Source organism: Rousettus aegyptiacus, unplaced genomic scaffold (assembly GCF_014176215.1).
Source record: "Rousettus aegyptiacus isolate mRouAeg1 unplaced genomic scaffold, mRouAeg1.p scaffold_m13_p_10, whole genome shotgun sequence".
In the NCBI taxonomy this organism is placed as follows: Eukaryota; Metazoa; Chordata; class Mammalia; order Chiroptera; family Pteropodidae; genus Rousettus; species Rousettus aegyptiacus.
In genome coordinates, this window is record NW_023416285.1 from 96,767,760 (window position 1) to 96,784,384 (window position 16,625).

The following is a 16,625-nucleotide window of genomic DNA, read 5'->3' on the forward strand; positions in this document are numbered from 1 at the left end:
AGTTAGGCCACCCGTATATCTTGATTACCACTGATTCTACCATCAACGGCCCATTTCCAACAACTGTGTAAATTCATGAGCCTCTAATTTCACAAATAAAAATGCACTCTTAACATTCATGACGCTAATTAGAGGAAGAGCCTGGTGTCGATCAGAGATAAAAAGAACTAAATGTTTGTAGTAAATGCCCATGAAATAAGGCCTTTCTGATACTCCATAAGGTAAATTTCTAAGATGACAATTGTACCCTCTAGCAGACTTTCTCAATCGTTTTTAATCTGGAGGAACCCTTTAAATGATTTCTCGAATATAAAAGGTTAAATAACTATGATATATGTGGCATGTGGTATATGCAAGTGGAAATTTGTTTTCCTTGTTTAAAACAAACAAAAAATATGACTCTGTAACCAATCTTTGCTTGGAAAAAGAAAAACAGGTAGTTAAGCTTAGTTTATCTCTCTCAAAATTACGGTCTTCCTTTTCTTTAAAAATTTTAAGCGCTTGTAAAGAAAATATAACGAATGTCTGCTAAATCGGTAGCTTAAGCCAAAATAGAATTTCATTTTCTAAACTTAGCTCCATAGAGTTAATTCGAAGAAAGATTATGCGTTTACTTTAATGGTATTTACAACGTGAAATTTTATTTACAAACGATGAATAGCAAACCTTCTAAAAGCACAAGCCAAGGCGAAAGGAGTAAAAGATAGCTTCAGAAATGGTTTTACGGAACGCCGCGCGAAAGCAGCGCGAGTGTGGACGGGGGATCTCGAGGCTCAGAAGCGGCGGGCGAGCAGCCAGCACAGACCGCTGCGGATCGCTCCGCACGGCAGGTCCTGCTGCTTCCGCCTACGCCCCCCGGACCCTGCCCTCTCTAACCTGGGCCCCTCACTTGGCAAAGGCCTTTCTAACTTTCTTTCAGATCCTCAGATCCACTGGAGAAAGTCTTACCTTCAGATCCTCATCACACTTTGCCTGAAACGCTTCCTACCCCCATACCAGTTTTTTTTTGCCTGACTGGCTCATTCTCACCTTTAAATCTTAGCTAAATTAACACCTCCGCAAAGTGGGCTTCCTCCATCGTGCACCCAAAACAGCACCCGACCCTCGTTTGCAGCACCCTCTTCTTCTCCTTTGCTGCTCTGTTGTCTATTTATTATTTATTCATTCATGTGATTATTTGCTTTATGTCTGTCTCCATCAATACGATGCACACTCCATGCTTGCTTTGTTCATCTTTTCACATTAACTGGCTCCTAACGTTTAATATAGCTGGGCTGTAGTGAACCAGCCCGCTGTGTTGGAAGAAGGTCATACTCATCCACGAAAGACTTCATTTTGTGTTGGATAAGAGTCGGGTCAGTAAGTATGAGAAGCCTGGTGAGGAGGTAGCTTTCTCACCCCCATGGTAAGCATGGTGCACCCAAACAGAGTTGCTTTGTGAAAGAATTTAAGAAACAGAGCTATAATCATATGGGGAGATCAAAAAAACGGAGAAAGTGGATATTTGGAAGAATGGGAACGTAGGTAAGGTAAAACAGATTATGGACACCTTGCAAGCCAAGCACAGGACACATAGCTATTTGATTTCCTCCGAGAACCAGGCAAAAAAGGGTTAGCTTTTGTTGCGATACCACTAGTCAAGTTTAGCCATTAGAAAGGTCTTCCCATAAAAGCTACATGTCGCTGATACCATAATTAAAATGCCAAAGTTAAAAATGAAGAGGGAATCTTAAAAGCAGCAAGACAAAAGAGAAAAGCAGTTAGTTACCTACAAGGGAGCTCCCATAAGACGGTCAGCAAAAAACAATTTATAGGCCATAAGGGATTGGCATGAAAAGCAAGAAGCTACAATCAAGATTACTCAGCAAGGCTATGATTTAGAATCGAAGAACAGACAAAGAGCTTCCCAGTAAGAAAAAGCTAAAAGAGTTAATCACCAGCAAACTAGTATTATAAAAATTTTAAAGGGACTTCATTAAGAAGAGAGAAATATCAAAATGTGAATAATAAGATGACAGTAATGACATATCTACAACAATTACTTTAAATATAAATGGATTAAATGCCCCGATCAAAAGACACAGGGTGGCTGAATGGTTAAGAAAACAAGACCCTTATATACGCTCATTGCCTTCAAGAGACTCACGTCAGATCAAAAGACATACACAGACTGAAAGTAAAGGAATGGAAAAGGATATTTTATGAAAATGGAAACAAAACAAAACAAAGCAAAAAAGCTGGGGTAGCAATAATTATGCCGGACAAAAATAGACCGTAAAACAAAGGCTATAACAAGAGATAGAGAAGGACCCAGTTATCTCGCTTCCGAGTATCTCTCTGAGGAAACCCAAAACACTACTTCAAAGAGGCACGTGCATCCATACGTTCATTGCAGCATTATTTATAGTAGATGTGGAGGCAACCTGGGTGTCCATCAATAGATGAATGGATGAACAGAGAAAGAAGAGGTGGTGGGTAGATACGATGGAATATTACTCAGCCATGAAAAAGAATGCAGTCTTGCCACCTGCAACGATATGGATGGACCTAGAGGGCATTGTGCTGAGTGGAGTAAGTCGGACAGAGAAAGACAAGTGCCACATGATTTTAAATTATATGTGGAACCTACGGAACAAAATAAATAAACAAACAATAGAAACAAACCCATAGATACAGAGAACATTTTCATGGCTGCCAGAAGGGAGAGAGGTTGGGGGGATAGACGAAAAAGGGGAGGGGGATGAGAAGCACGACTTGCAGTTACAAAGCAGTCGGGGGGTGTAAAGTACAGCCCAGGGAATGTGGTCAGCAATGTCGCAGTAACTACGTACGGTGTCGGGTGGGGACTGGATTTACTGGGGCGATCGCTTTGTGAACTACGGAAATGTCTAATCACCATGTGGCACACCTGAAACGAATAAAAACTGTACGCCAACTGTAATGGAAAAACATTATTTTTTTAAAAAAGCCACACGTCATTGAAACAGATTAACAAAGAAGCCGGTTACATATCGACTCCAGAGAGGGGAGGGACAATCGGGGACCTGAAAACGGAGAGGAATAAGGAAACGTATTCTTCCAAATCAATTTGCACTTTGTCGCTTTTCTTCTTGAGTTCATCGGCCTAAAACAAATAATTTTCACTACGAGGTTTAGTCTCCACCCGCACGCATCCGCAGGCCACATGGGACCTTCGTAACTTGTAGCTGGGCCCGCTTTGTGGGTGCACAGCCCACAGCCTCACAGCACCCCACGCTCAGAAGGGTGACTCCAATGTTCTCTGTTTCGCTCCATGAAATTCCGCTCATTTCTGAACAAGCGATCCCGAATTTTCTATTTTGCACTAGACCGATTAGGAAGCCCGTCTTGCTTATACTACAAGTTCTGGGCTGCCTCATACTTAAAAATATATATATATATATATATATATATATATATGGCCCTGAGTTTTATTTCAAAATCTTATTTTATTATACGAATTTGGAAGGTACAACGTCCGCTCGCCCTTCCCAATTCCTGGTATTTCCACCGCCGTCCCTGAACTGCCTCATGATAAGCACGGATGAGACTTCTCCCTTAAGCGTGAGCTCCCGGAGAGAAAGCTCGCTAACTGACCGCACTTGCCCCAGGGGCAGGGCCTGGGCCTTCACTCTGTGCCTGCGGTCCCTGAGCCGCCACCGCACCACATCCACGCCTACACGGAGGAACACGGGCATGCACGGGGGCGGGGGGAAGGCGCTCATTCACTGGCTCTGTGAGCAGCCGAGCTGCAAACCAGCGCGTCCGCTGTCCTGGAGGTAAGCCACCCTCCCTCCTGTAGCTTCGAGCAGAAGAACGAGGCTTCTCTCCAGTGAAAGGGTGTCTTGAATTCCCAGGAGACAGGCCGTGGCCACAGGCGTGGAAGCGGGGGCCTGCCGGGTCAGGGCTGGGGAAGGGGTACCACTCGATCGCAAAGATCCTTTTTCTTGGCACTGGTCAGAGAAGAGGACAGAGCCAGCTGCACGTCCGCATGACATTACTTGGCCCTGCCTTGCACAATAGAGGAAAAAAACTGTCAGGGCGAACTTCCAGTTTATCTGGACGCAGCTGGGCGGAGGCCAGGGTCACCCCCTCTCCCCGCGCCCCGCCCCCGCTGGTCCCCGGAGCCGAGCGGCTCTCGGGGCCTGAGTCACCCGGCCTGGGCAGGGCCGAACGCAGCGGGCTCGCAGCCCTGACGCGGGGCGCGGCAGTCACGCGCCCTGCGCCTCCATCCTCGCGTCCGCGCACCCCGACTCCCGCGCGGGGGCACACGGCCTCCCCCCGGGCATGCCGCACACGCGCACCGTGCACGCGCGTGTCCGTCCCATGATGCGGCCGCACCGCGCGGGGCGCATTCGCGTCTGCGCCCCTCAGACGCGCGCGGCGTCTGGCCACGAGGACGCACAGCTGGCCGCGTGGACCCCGCAGCTCCGCGGGGCGCACGGTCCGCCGTGGGCTCCCCTCCCCCTGCGCCCCTGGGGAATGTCGCATGGGACAGACAGGCACCGGCCCCACATGTGTTAGGTCAGCTACGTGACGCTAGCCAGCGGCAGGGAGGACTCGCGACACACGGTCCTGGCCTCTTCTCGTCTGGGAGGAAACGGGCACCCGGGAGGCCACGGGGCTGAGGGGCGTCTGCGGGGCCCCACCACGCGCAGCCCAGGCTGGCCCCGCACCCCGCGGGCTCCTCGAGCAAGTCCACGCTCGGGCAGGACGTGCTGACACAGACCCCTGGCCGGGGACCCGGGGACCCGCGGTTCGGACCTCGTGGGCAGCAAGGGCCCTCGCGCCCTCCCGGGCCTCAGTGCTCACGGGGGAAGGACATGACCCCCGCCGGCCGCGCAGCGTGAGGGCCGCGTGGGCCACGCGTACTGAGTGGGTCGTGCTGGAGCTGTCCACCTGGCACAGGGCCCCCGGGGTGGTCCGTGGCTCCCCCCCCCCTCCCGCCCGCCTGCAGATCGTCGTGCGGATGACTGAACGTCCCTCAGTCTCACTTACCCCCTGCCCGCAGATGGAGAAAACAGCGACTGCATTGCGCAAGGGCCACGAGGCGCGGAGGACGAGGCGGGCCGGCCGAGAGCGCCCCCGGGGGCGGCGGGACGGCTTCTCCCGCCACGCTCCTCCCCCGGTCTTTCGCGTAGTCCCAGTTCTCCCAACAGTCTGCCGCGTTCCCAATTCCCTGAGTCTTTAGAGGGCGCGTCGCCATCCCCCGGCCGTGGACGAAGCCCGGACCAGCGTCGCCGTGACGGCCTGAGACTCCGGCCCACCGCGGCAGGACCTCCGCCGGCCGGCCACCACGGAAGCCCCGAGCCCAGACGGCCACCCCCGCACGCGCTCCCGCGCCCTCTGCCCCGGCCACCTCTCTTCGCCATTCCTGTTTTCTCGAGTCGATTGTGGATGTTCACCTTCAGCCCGCATCTTGCATCACTCCAGGAGCTGGCTGGGAGACCAGGACGTCGCCTCTCGGTCTCCCGACCACTAAGGTTAGTTTGGGGTCTCGGCCTCACTCCTGTCCCAGGACTCCTGGCGACCCTTCAGTCCCAGAGGCCTGTCCTTCGGGGCCTTTGAAGACTCTTCCTTTTCCTCCTTAATGGACTTCTCAGAGCCTTGGTGGGGGGCAAACTCTCTGGCCCCTCTCTGGGGACACAGTTAGGGGGAAGTAGACAGAACACTTGCTCCCGAAGATGTCCACATCCTGATCCCCCGGCTCGTGATTATGTGACCTCGCTCGGCAAAGGGGGCCTTGCAGGTGTGACGAAGGGTCTCGAGGTGGGGAGACTACCCTGGATGACCGACTGGGCCCAATGTGTCATCATGAGGGTCCTCATAAGAGACAACCGGCTGGCTTTTAACGTGGAGTGAGTCCAGAACGCAGTGGCCTCCGGAAGCTGGCAAAGGCAAGGAGCAGGTCCTCCTCTGGAGCGTGCAGACGGGGCTCGGCGCGGCCAGCACCTTGGTCTCAGAACTTCCGGCCCCAGGGCCAGAACAATACGTTTGTGTTGTTTTCGGCTAAGGTCGCGGCAATTCGCCGCAGCAGCAATGGGCACCTACCACGGGCGTGTGGGCGAGCAGGACGTTGGGAGCCCACCGCAGAGCCCCTGCCTCCCTAAGCCTTCCGATTCCCTCTTCTGCCCGCAGAGTCCTCCGGCGTGGGGCGCCACCTCCCAAGCCCGTGCTGCGGTCAGGCCACGGTCGATGCTCGGAGCGGATGCCGGGAGCCGCCGCCAGGTGATTACGCTCACACGCGGAGCCCGGGGTCTCCAGGACGTGGCCGCATCCCATGAACTCAGCCTCGCCTAACATGACCTTCTTTTCTTCCGGGCCCATGACCTTTACAACCTGCTCCCCCACCTGCTTTTCCCTGCCGATGTTAACTAGCAAAGTCTCGCAGCTGATGGAGTGGGTGAGGCTCCCACCTCTCCCCCTGGGTCTTACTGGGGGGCCTGGCTCTGGTGATGTGAGGGGTGGAGAAGCCGGGCAGTGGGAGCAGTCCTGTGAGAACAGGCATCCCCAGCAGGTCGTCACCCAGGTGAGACCTTCCCTGGAGCGACAGGGACCAGCGGTCTGTTCCTGCTGGTGAGGAAGGTCGTTGGGGTCGGAACCTGCCCGACGTCCTCCGCCAAGCCTCTTCCCCAGCACTGTTCTATTTTCACACACGCACACGCACACGCACACGCGAGGCTAGACACGCGGGGCCGCAGCTCCGATGCAGCAGCACACGGAGGCAGACCACGCCTGACTCGCGGTTGCTTCAGCCTGTGGCTACAAGACAAGGAGGTGGCTCTCGGGCACCCAGAGGTGTTCCTTGCTTCTGTTTCTTAAAAATGCGATTTAAACCTGAGCCTATCATCTAGGTTCTTCGTTGAGCTTCCGGCGCAGTTAAGAACAGGTGAGCCCTATTCTGAAGGTAGTAGGGTACCGCCGCTTTCAATCCAACCAGGTAAGACGGCCACTGCCAGGTCCCTATTTTCCCGAGGATACGGATACTAATGACTATCGGGTAACAACAGTTCAGCTGCAGAGAACAGTCTCCATGCTGCTGGGTTAAAAAACAGCTCTTATCACAGGCAATTAAACACATTCTGGAACCGCTGCAGAAGCAAACTCTGCGCTGTGCTTCTAAGAACGACTTTTAAATTGCACGGCAGAGCCTGGCAGCCACGAGAGCCGAGCCGCAACCCGACCTCAGGGGGCCGCCCCCCAAGGGATCCGCGCTGCTCCGCATTCGCTGGCTCCTGAGCCGCCCTTGCTGTCCCGGGACCCACGCGAACAGGAAGGAGGCCCCCTACCCGCCTCCGAGCCAAGTTCCAAGCCAACGTTTCTGCCCAGCAGACCCCGAATCATACCCAGAAAACCCAACCGCAAGGGCTTCTGGGAGACGCAGCTTCTGGGAACATCCCGCCCTGTGCTCTGGACAGGCCAGTGACAAGAGCAGCAGCCCACAGCGATGGACCCATGCCCTGGGGGCTCTGAGCGAGGGACATCGAGACGCTGTCTGGAGAACAGCCCGGTGCCGGCAACGCGAGCCAAACGGTGCACTGGCGAGTTCGGGCCCTGCCAGGCATCTCTTCTCTGCCCTCGCGCCGGAGCGCCCGCCCGCGTGGAGGGCCAGGCAGCCGCGGGCGGCACACGCCGCGCTTGGCCCAGAGGCTGGACCGCTGAATGCTGTTCCCTTGTTCTCCCTTTCTCTTGCTAGTTACTCTCTCTTGTTTTTAAAAGTCCCCCGATTTTATTTCAGAAAGGGAAAGATGATTTCTCTACTACATTCAAGATATACAGTCGAAGCAATACTGAGAGAAACATGGGTCCTCTCTGGGGAATTCCATCTGACAAGCGGCTCGATTTAAGATTTTTCTCAGCTCACCTTGCATTTGGTAAATGGAGGCCAAATATGCACTGTTTTCATTTTGAAATTTGGATCTATACAATTAACTAAGTGAAAGCGAGCATGCTATGTGAATGCTAAAGAATCACTCCTCATTTAAACAACAACAATTAAGCCATTGTTCAAGCCATACTGGTTTGCATATGCAAATTGTGTTTTTCTCTGCAACTGGAAACTCACCCATCACAGCTGCAAGAAAAACTGGCTAGTTTATGAAGTTTCCATCACTCTTCGTATGACCGACAACAACGCTTAGTTCTGCAGAATTAATTAGCATTTGCAAATTAAAAGATTCGCTTTCATTTAAGTCTACCTTTAACTCCTAGAATTGTGTAATTAATTCCTGAGAGAACTTGTGGAGAAGAATCATTTACTGGCAAATCAGACAGTAAGGCATTTAGGCCGGGACGCACGCTCAGGATGAGCCGGCGAACCGGGTGCTTCCGACAAAGCGAGCCCTTCTGAGTCACATGACAGAGACGGCTCTGAGAACCCGGCCAGCAGCTCACGCCGGCAGAGTCCCCAGTGACTAAGACCAATCTTGTTTTCTCTACACCTTTTCCACTTTCCCAGAAGTATTTTTAAACCATGTGCTGTTTTCTGCACTGAAATCATCAAGTCACCTCCAAATTTTACGATGAAGCAAGAGGAAGTCCATTCATTAATCACGGTAGTGACGGGCGCAGAAGGTGTTTTATCTCCCACATTTCCTGCAACCAGAAACCAATTGCTCCCTCCACACTCACAGTTTTGTTTTTTGTTTTTTCTCAACTCACACCGAGAAAGACTGGCTGGGTGTCGTTTATTCGGAGATGTACTGGGGGGAGGGGGTGGAGTGTATCTTAAAAGAGAAGCTATCTCTAAGCCCCTAAGCCAAATCATGGCAAGAAGGCAGCCCCCTTGTTCTACGATTACTTAGTCTAGAAGCCAGCTGTGGTCTCGGAGCAAGCCCGAGCATTTGTAGACTTTCGATCCGGATAATTAAGTATAGGAAAAACATCCAACGTTTCCCGCAATTTCCAGCCACGAATCACACGGTTCCTCTGGGTCTTAGAGAGCCCTTCGGGACAGACATGAGACTTTTCACAGAAAAAAAAAAAAAAGCCCAGTGGGAAATGTGCCTGGTACGGTTAAGAAATAATCAGTCACCTAGTTCAGGAGAGGGGACGCTTACGGAATTCGGGGGACATCGATTGGAGGAGCCAGGATGGGACGGGACCACGGAGCAAGATGACGATCAGAATAAGAAATCTGGACGTTTATTCCGCCAGCGGTAGGGTCTTACTCACTAGTCAGTGACTCGACTGCTCTCGATGACCCGTGGACCATGTGGCCCGGCAGTGGTGAGAACGCATCTCAAGCTGCACAGAACACAAAACACGCAGTGCGCTCTGGAACCAAACAGCTCCCCGCCCGCCAGGCATGGGAGGCGTGGAAAGTGTACGTAGCAGAGGCAAAGGCAAGACCTTGGTGTCTGAGGCTGAAGCCCCCGGCCTGGAAACCAGCGATTTTTGTGAACAAAGCCACTGATTTTTCTCAGAAACCATGCCCCCTGGATTCTGAGACTCGCGAGGTGCTTCTACGGTGTTGGCAAAGCATTAAAGGCTTCACCAGCAACATGGCAAAGAGCTAAAGTCGTAAGATGATTAGGCAGTCACGGACAACAACCTGAAGGCTATTTATTTGTTTCATACACTTGTACTCAAGTCGCTTGGGATGTCTGCTTTCCCTCTTCTCAAGCACTCAAAAATTCCTTCAAGCGATCTTGAAATGTACAATAACTTTTCCCCTTGCTTGGCCCATTCTGTTTTGAGATTAACTCTTCGAGATTCAGTTGTTTAAGCTTTTAGATCATTGTGACTCCATTACATGAGCAATTAGCCTCGAATTTGCTACAACTAATTATTTTAAAACACGTTCTAATACTTGCATTTCTTTAGGCAGAGGTAATACAATTGACAGAAATTACAAAAATTAGCTGAACCGCTAATTCTCCTTAATAACCCTGTTGTCTTTGGTAGTGTTCTGGTGATGTTTCTATTGTGGTGGTTTCTACTGAATAAAATGCTTGCGTGAGTTGGAAAAATCCTTAAGAGTGACATTATAGGGTGTCATTTTTTACCTATGGAAAAATTAAAACTCAAAAGTACTTCAGAGACATTACACGTTGCCTTCGTTTTAAGAGCTGTTTTTGTCTGAAATGGAAGAAAATCTACCATGGTTACCCAGAATTGACACGTCTCCATCAGTTAGAAATCACATAGCAAAGTGTGATTTCGATCAGTAGCTTGAGGCGTCCAACGAAAATGCTTCGACTTGCCGGTGCCTCCTTCCAAGGATGCTGAGCGAGCAGGTACGCTTTTTCACAAAAGAGAAAAACCAGTCCCTGTTCAAAACCAACATGGTGAGGTTTAGAACCCGAGCGGCATCTGTAAACCCACCAGCAGGCAGAGGGGGTAATTTAACGACAAAAAAGCCAAGGAAATGACTCTGCAGAGACCTCTTTTACCCAAAGCGGGCTACGGGGGTTGATGCAATCAACTTACTCCGGCTGTCCCGCTGAGTTTACGGTTTTCTTCTCCAAAAACACAAGGCCGACTCTTGCCACCGCTGCTGTCATCACCGAGGTCTGAACGTCCCCTGCCTCTGAACACCCATCTGCTACTCCATTCGAACACGACGGTCTCCAGGTCCCCCAAACGCATTAGCAACTCCGCCGCGTCTCGTCTCCGCTCGGGCTGTTACGGCTTCCTGCGCGGGCTCATCCCTCCCCGTGGAGAAAGCCCACATAGTCTTCCAGATCCAGCACGGTCCCCCCACGAAGACATTCGAGACGCCCTGCTTCCCAGAGGCACCACATGGGACAGGTAGTCCTTTACCTTCTGCTGTGTCCCTGCCTCCCCCCGCCCCCCAAAATTAATATGTCGAAGCCCCAAATCTGTCCACCTCGCTACGCACCGGACAGCCCCAGAGGAATGCGTCACGCTTCTCCACAGTGACATGCTCTCTTCCGTCGCAGTAAGGGAGCACCGCAAAAGCTCCAGGACTCAGCCCGGGCCCTCTCCTTGGCTCGTCCCCCACACCAAGCCCATCGGCCCCATGTGGGCTGGGGTCACGCTTTGCAAAAGGCCCTCTCTTTCCACGATTATTACCGGCTGTCCCCGCTCCGCTGCTCCCTTGCCCTGTGTCCTGGAGCTCGGGTCTCACACCAGGGAGCTCATGCCCTCACCCGCCCCGCCGCCCGCCCCGCCTGGTTCCATCCTGTGCTTGTCATGGCCTTAGACACCCGCCAGAACCCGTGGATTCTGTATCATCTCCTTACTCCTCACGATAACACCCCGGCCCAATTTCCCCTCCTTATCTCAGCCTTTCGTTGCCCTGTGGGTCGCTCTCTCTAATCCCCTGGATTTTTAGCTCCTCTCCTGTTACCTTCTATAATACGGATTCTGCCATAAATCCACGCACGCAGAAATGACCCTTCTACGACGCTCCTGGTTCCTTGACCTTCTTCTCCTGCTACTTCTCATCCCTAAAACTCACTCGCTCCCTCCTCTTGAACTTGTCATCGTCAGCAGTTAAAAACCTGCCATCACATTCTGTCTTTCTAGATCACCCTCTTCCACTGTGTGAGGTGATGGGTGTGTGTCGATTAACTTGATTCTGGGAATCATTTCACAATGTACAGGTACATCAAGCCATAGTGTCGTGCATGCTAAATATATTATAATTTTATTTGTCGATAACACCTCAGTAGAGCTGGAAAAAAATAATCGTCTTTGCCCCATCTACCCTATTATTTTTAATGAGAACTTCTTAGCTATGAGTTATTTATTGCTACATTAAAATCAATTTTTATATGTTAATTTTGTGTATGCTAACCTTCTAAGCTCTCAACCTTCTAATCCATTCATAGATTCTTTTTAGTTTTCTAAGTACACATATCTCATCTACAAATAATGATTAATAGATGTTTTTTCCCTGTATCCAGTCCTTATGGGTTTATTTCTTGCCTTGTTTTACTCTGCCAACTGGAACTTCCACTGTAATGCTGAAAAGTGATGAAAACCAACATTTCTGCCTTGTTCCTAATATCAGAGGAGAACATTTTTAGTGTCTGGCTATTAACTTGACTCTGGGTTTTTTATATATTTTTTTTATCAGATTAAAGAAGTACTCTTCCATAACTAAGAATTTTATCATGGACGGATATCAAATTATATGAGACGTTTTTCTGCATTTCTTGAAATGAGGGTAATTTTTCTCTTTTAATCAGTTATTGGGGTGACTTATATTGATTGACTTTCTAGTGTCAGACTAATCTTTCAGTTTTAGATAAACGCAGTACATCACAGTGGATTAAGATTACTGGAATTGTTTCACTCTCAGTTTGCATCTGTATTTATGAGTAAGATTGGATTGTGATTTTCTGTACATCCTCAAATTTGACAGATGAACTGGTAAAGAAAATGTGACATATACACACAATGGAACATTGTTCAGCCTTGGAACAAAAGAAAAAAAAAGAAACTCCTGCCATGTCGGACAACGTGGATGAACGTGGAGGGCATCGTGCGAGGAGGAGTAAGTCGGTCACGGAAGGACCGACGCTGTGTGACTCCGCTTACGTGAGGAATCTAAAATAAAAACAGCCAAATGGTGGTTGCCAGGGACCGGGGTGGGAAGGGGGTGGGGTGGACAGGGAGCCACTGCTCGACAGGTGAAGAACTCCAGATGAATGAGTTCTCACATCTGCTGCACAACCTGCCCACAGGTAATACTGTGTAATGCGCTCAGAAATTTGTCACGAGGCTAGATTTCATGTTGCGTTCTTAACACAATAAAATTATTTTTAAAATAAAAAGTGTCACTGGCTTCCTAATATATGTCGGGATACCTTTTTTTTCTAGTTAAGATCAGGTGTAAGACATATTATTTTATTAATTTTATGGTTTTTGACAAATGTATTAAGGAATGATTTGCCCGCAGTAAAATTCATACGTTTTAATGGCACAAGTCAATGGCTTTTACCGACTGTATATCGTGTATCCGCCGCCCAGTGGAGATATAGAGACTTTCCATCTCTCCCAAAAGGTCTCCCGTGTCCCTACCTCGTCAGCCTCCATCTCAGCCCCGCCCCAGGAAGCCACCGCCAAGGTGAGCAGCTGATACGCACAGTCACACCCTGTATGCTCGCCATCAGCTTCTTCCACTCGACACAAGGCAGAAGGGGTCCCTCCTGGACCAGCAGGACGCAGGAGGCTGGCGTAGCGGGGCGGTGGGGGGAGGCACCAAGGCCAGGTCCAGGCTGGCGGGCATCGCCCTGCATCCAAGGCGGGTGTGCGGGCCAGCCCTTTCAATGTCACCTCTCCTGGCTGAAGTCCACGCTGACAGGTGTCCCGTCCCGTCTGCCTGCAGCCGGCCTCTGCCTGCTTCTGCGTCTGCTACGGTGTAGGTGCAGCTTACGGTTCCTTGTGACTGTCGCTGTTTTCATTGTTGCTCTGAGGTGATTTTCGATAGGAGGAAAAAAAAAAAACAGTGTTCTTTTTGATCTGCCATTTTAACCCTGGAAGTCTAACCCTTAGCAGCGTAGGTTGGAGTCCGCTGCTCTCTCCGCCTGGAAGTCTCTGCTGCTCCAGCCCCCTCCCGGGGTCTGACTTAAATGTCGCTCCCTCACGGAGACTGTCGCACACCGCTCTGGCCCCTTACCTCTCATATCCGCCGCTGCACCTTCTTCGGGGCATTTATTATCATCTGAAGTGATCCTGTTCTCACGGTTTTTTCCTTATTGCGGCCTTTCCCTTACTAAACTGTATTTAATACTTGAAATAGTTCCTGACCCCAAAAGGCTTTAATGAATTTGTGAGTGACTGCACTGATAACGTTATTAACTGAATTTCTGGTTTATAAATCAGTCTCCTATAAGCCTCTTTAATATAAATTGGTCTCTCTGGGGCTGACCTTTCTTGATAGATTTTGATTCCATCAAAAACCATGACTATGCAAAGTCGAGGGGACTTGGGCACAATGCAGTATCTAGTCTAAGAAGCCACCGGTGTGACCCTCTGTCTCTCTCTTTCAACCCAGACTTGCAGCCTGCTGAAAACTCGTCTCAGCAGTAACCTGCTTTTAAGATCCTTCTGGCAGTTACTTTTCTGGAGAAATAAACCTTTAAATTCTAGGAGGTAACATTTTTCTGAAACTATCAGTGAAGAATGCAGATAGCCATCCCCTCGTTCCCAGATGTCACTGAGTTGCAGGCCTTAAAATAGGAATATTATCCTGGATTATCTGGGTGGGCCCAATCTGGCCCAATGAGCCAAGAGAGGCAGAGCTTTGTCCAGCTGGTGGTAGGAGACATGGGAGCAGTTGAGGCCGAGAGTCCACCAGCCGAATGGACCGGGCACCCCCTCGCTGGACCTCCGTCGCGGGGAAGACGCACAAGGACCAGAGAGGCTTCTAGCAGTATGAGCGGCTCCCATCTGGCAGCCAGTGAGAAAATGGGGCGGGGTCAGCTCTGTAGCTTTGAGAAGCAAACTTTCCACCAACCCACCCGAATGGGTCTGGAAGGAGACCCGCCCAAAGTCCCCCATGCGAGCCTGGCCGACACCCGGATCTCAGCCAGGAAACCTCGAGCAGCAAAGCCAGCTGGGCCGACCCGGCTCGGGCCTCCGGGCCAGGAGACGGTGGCTCTGGGATCCTTTAAACGGCTAAGTTCATGGTAACGTAAGAGCAGCAACAGGACTCGGAATACGGGCCCTGTTTCAAGACAGCGGGTCCCCACGTGGCGCTACTGAGTGGTCATCAACTTATAAATATTTTTATTGACTTCTTACTGGTTTCAGGATTCCAATTTTCTGAAGGAAGAGATTCCATTGAAAGTAAAGGATTCGCTCTTTGTTTTTATGTGTAAACGTATTGAATACTCCTTATGATCTGGGTCGCGTGAGGAAGGTGGGCGGGGGAAGGGGGGCCTGGGGAGCAGGAGTCAGCGCCGGGTGCAGCAGCGGCACGTGTCACGCGAGGGGCGGGGGGCGCGCGACACCAGCGCGCGCCTCACCGCGCCAGGCACCGACGCGCGTGCGCTGGGAACACTGCGTGGCCGCGCGGGGCGCGGGGCTCCCGCTGCCCGCGCGCCGCTGCCCCCGCTGAGCCGGCCCCGCGTGGGCGAAGCGCCCGGACGCGCCCCTCCCGGCCCACGGCAGGGCCTCCCCGGCCACCCACGCCGGCACTGGACGTGCTCGGCAAGGCCGCCCCCGGGAGAGGCGCGCGAAGCCTCGCCGTCCTGCCCCTGCGCGCGCGCCTCCTCCCCGGCAGCGGCTCCTCCAAGCAGCGTGCGACATTTCGCCGGGAGCGGTTTTCCCTGGCTGCCGGGTCACCCCACCTCCTGCAAGGCGCCCTCCAGAGCTCACACGACAGCATCTCATGAGAACAGGGTTCACGTAAGACTCACCCCCACATGTCTAACTGTGTTAGATGGTTACATTTCAGGAAATTCAAAGGGCTCTTTTCGGTTGGTTTTTTGTTTTTTGTTTTTGTTTTTTGCATTTCCTTCTGATTCACTGTGACATTCAGGCATGTGCTCACACAACTAACTGACTAGGTGCTCTCTAAATATTTATTGAGGAAGTCATTGATTTTGCATACAGAGGAAAGGCGACTGATTACGGTGGAAAACAGAACTGGACAAACATTAGCCCTGAAGGCGGATTCGCCGGAGGAAGAGCCCTTTGGGGCACGCCCCTGGGCTTCGCGGCAGGGCTGACAAGGGACACTCAGAGCCAACAAACGGGAAGGGCCACCAGGAAAGGTATTTTCTCCCGATTTCCTAGAATTTGAATGAAAAGAAGAAAAGAGTGGCCTCCTGAAAAAATGCTGGCAGCGTGAAAATGTCCAAGACGCCGAGGCCTCTGCGGTCAGGCCACCGCGGTTCGGCCCCAGGGGTGACAACAGATGCAGCCAGGCCCTGTTTTTCCAACAACTATGAAACTCGCAAAGGCTGACAGCCCTTCTCGAGAAGAAGTTCTAACGCGGCTGTCCGTGTTTAAAGGAGCTCCCCGCAAACACTCTTTCTGAGTTACGCTGTTCTGTTTTCTAGTGGAAATTCTAACCACAGGCTACCTTGTTTTCTTTCCTGTGTTTGAAAACCACATGTGTGTTACTGAAAACATTAGAGTGAAAAAATGAAATGGGAGACCGAAATGCGAGGAGCCCGTCGCTGGCAACGGAATGTCTCGCCGCCCGCGTCCTTGGAGGCAGCAGGTTCTGGGAAGCCGAAGGTGTGGCTTTTCGTTGTCGACCTCAGCTGAACACAAATCACGGTTACTTATCCAAAGTTAAAAAAAGAGTACGAATATTCGCCAGAGTTAGGTCGCTCTGTGCCTTACGGACTTTTCAAGCTGAAAGCCGCAGTGGCTAGTCCGTGGCTTGGCTCTAAGGCCTGGAGGGACACGTCGTCCACGTGGCTGGTCAGTGGTGAAGGCCGACACACACGTGGACGTCTGTCGCTCGGCGCGCACGCTTCCGCCACCCGCCCCTGCTCCCACCGCGATACGCCAGGCGCCATCGGAGAGGCGTACGGGGCACACGCCGAGCGCTCACCGAGACACTTCTGGGCGCTTGCCTTAGACGGGTCTTGCCCGCGAGGTGGGACCATGGAGCAGAAAAGGGCCGTAAAACGTACCGAGTGCCTGCTGCATGAGCCGGCGCTTTGAACGTCCAAGCG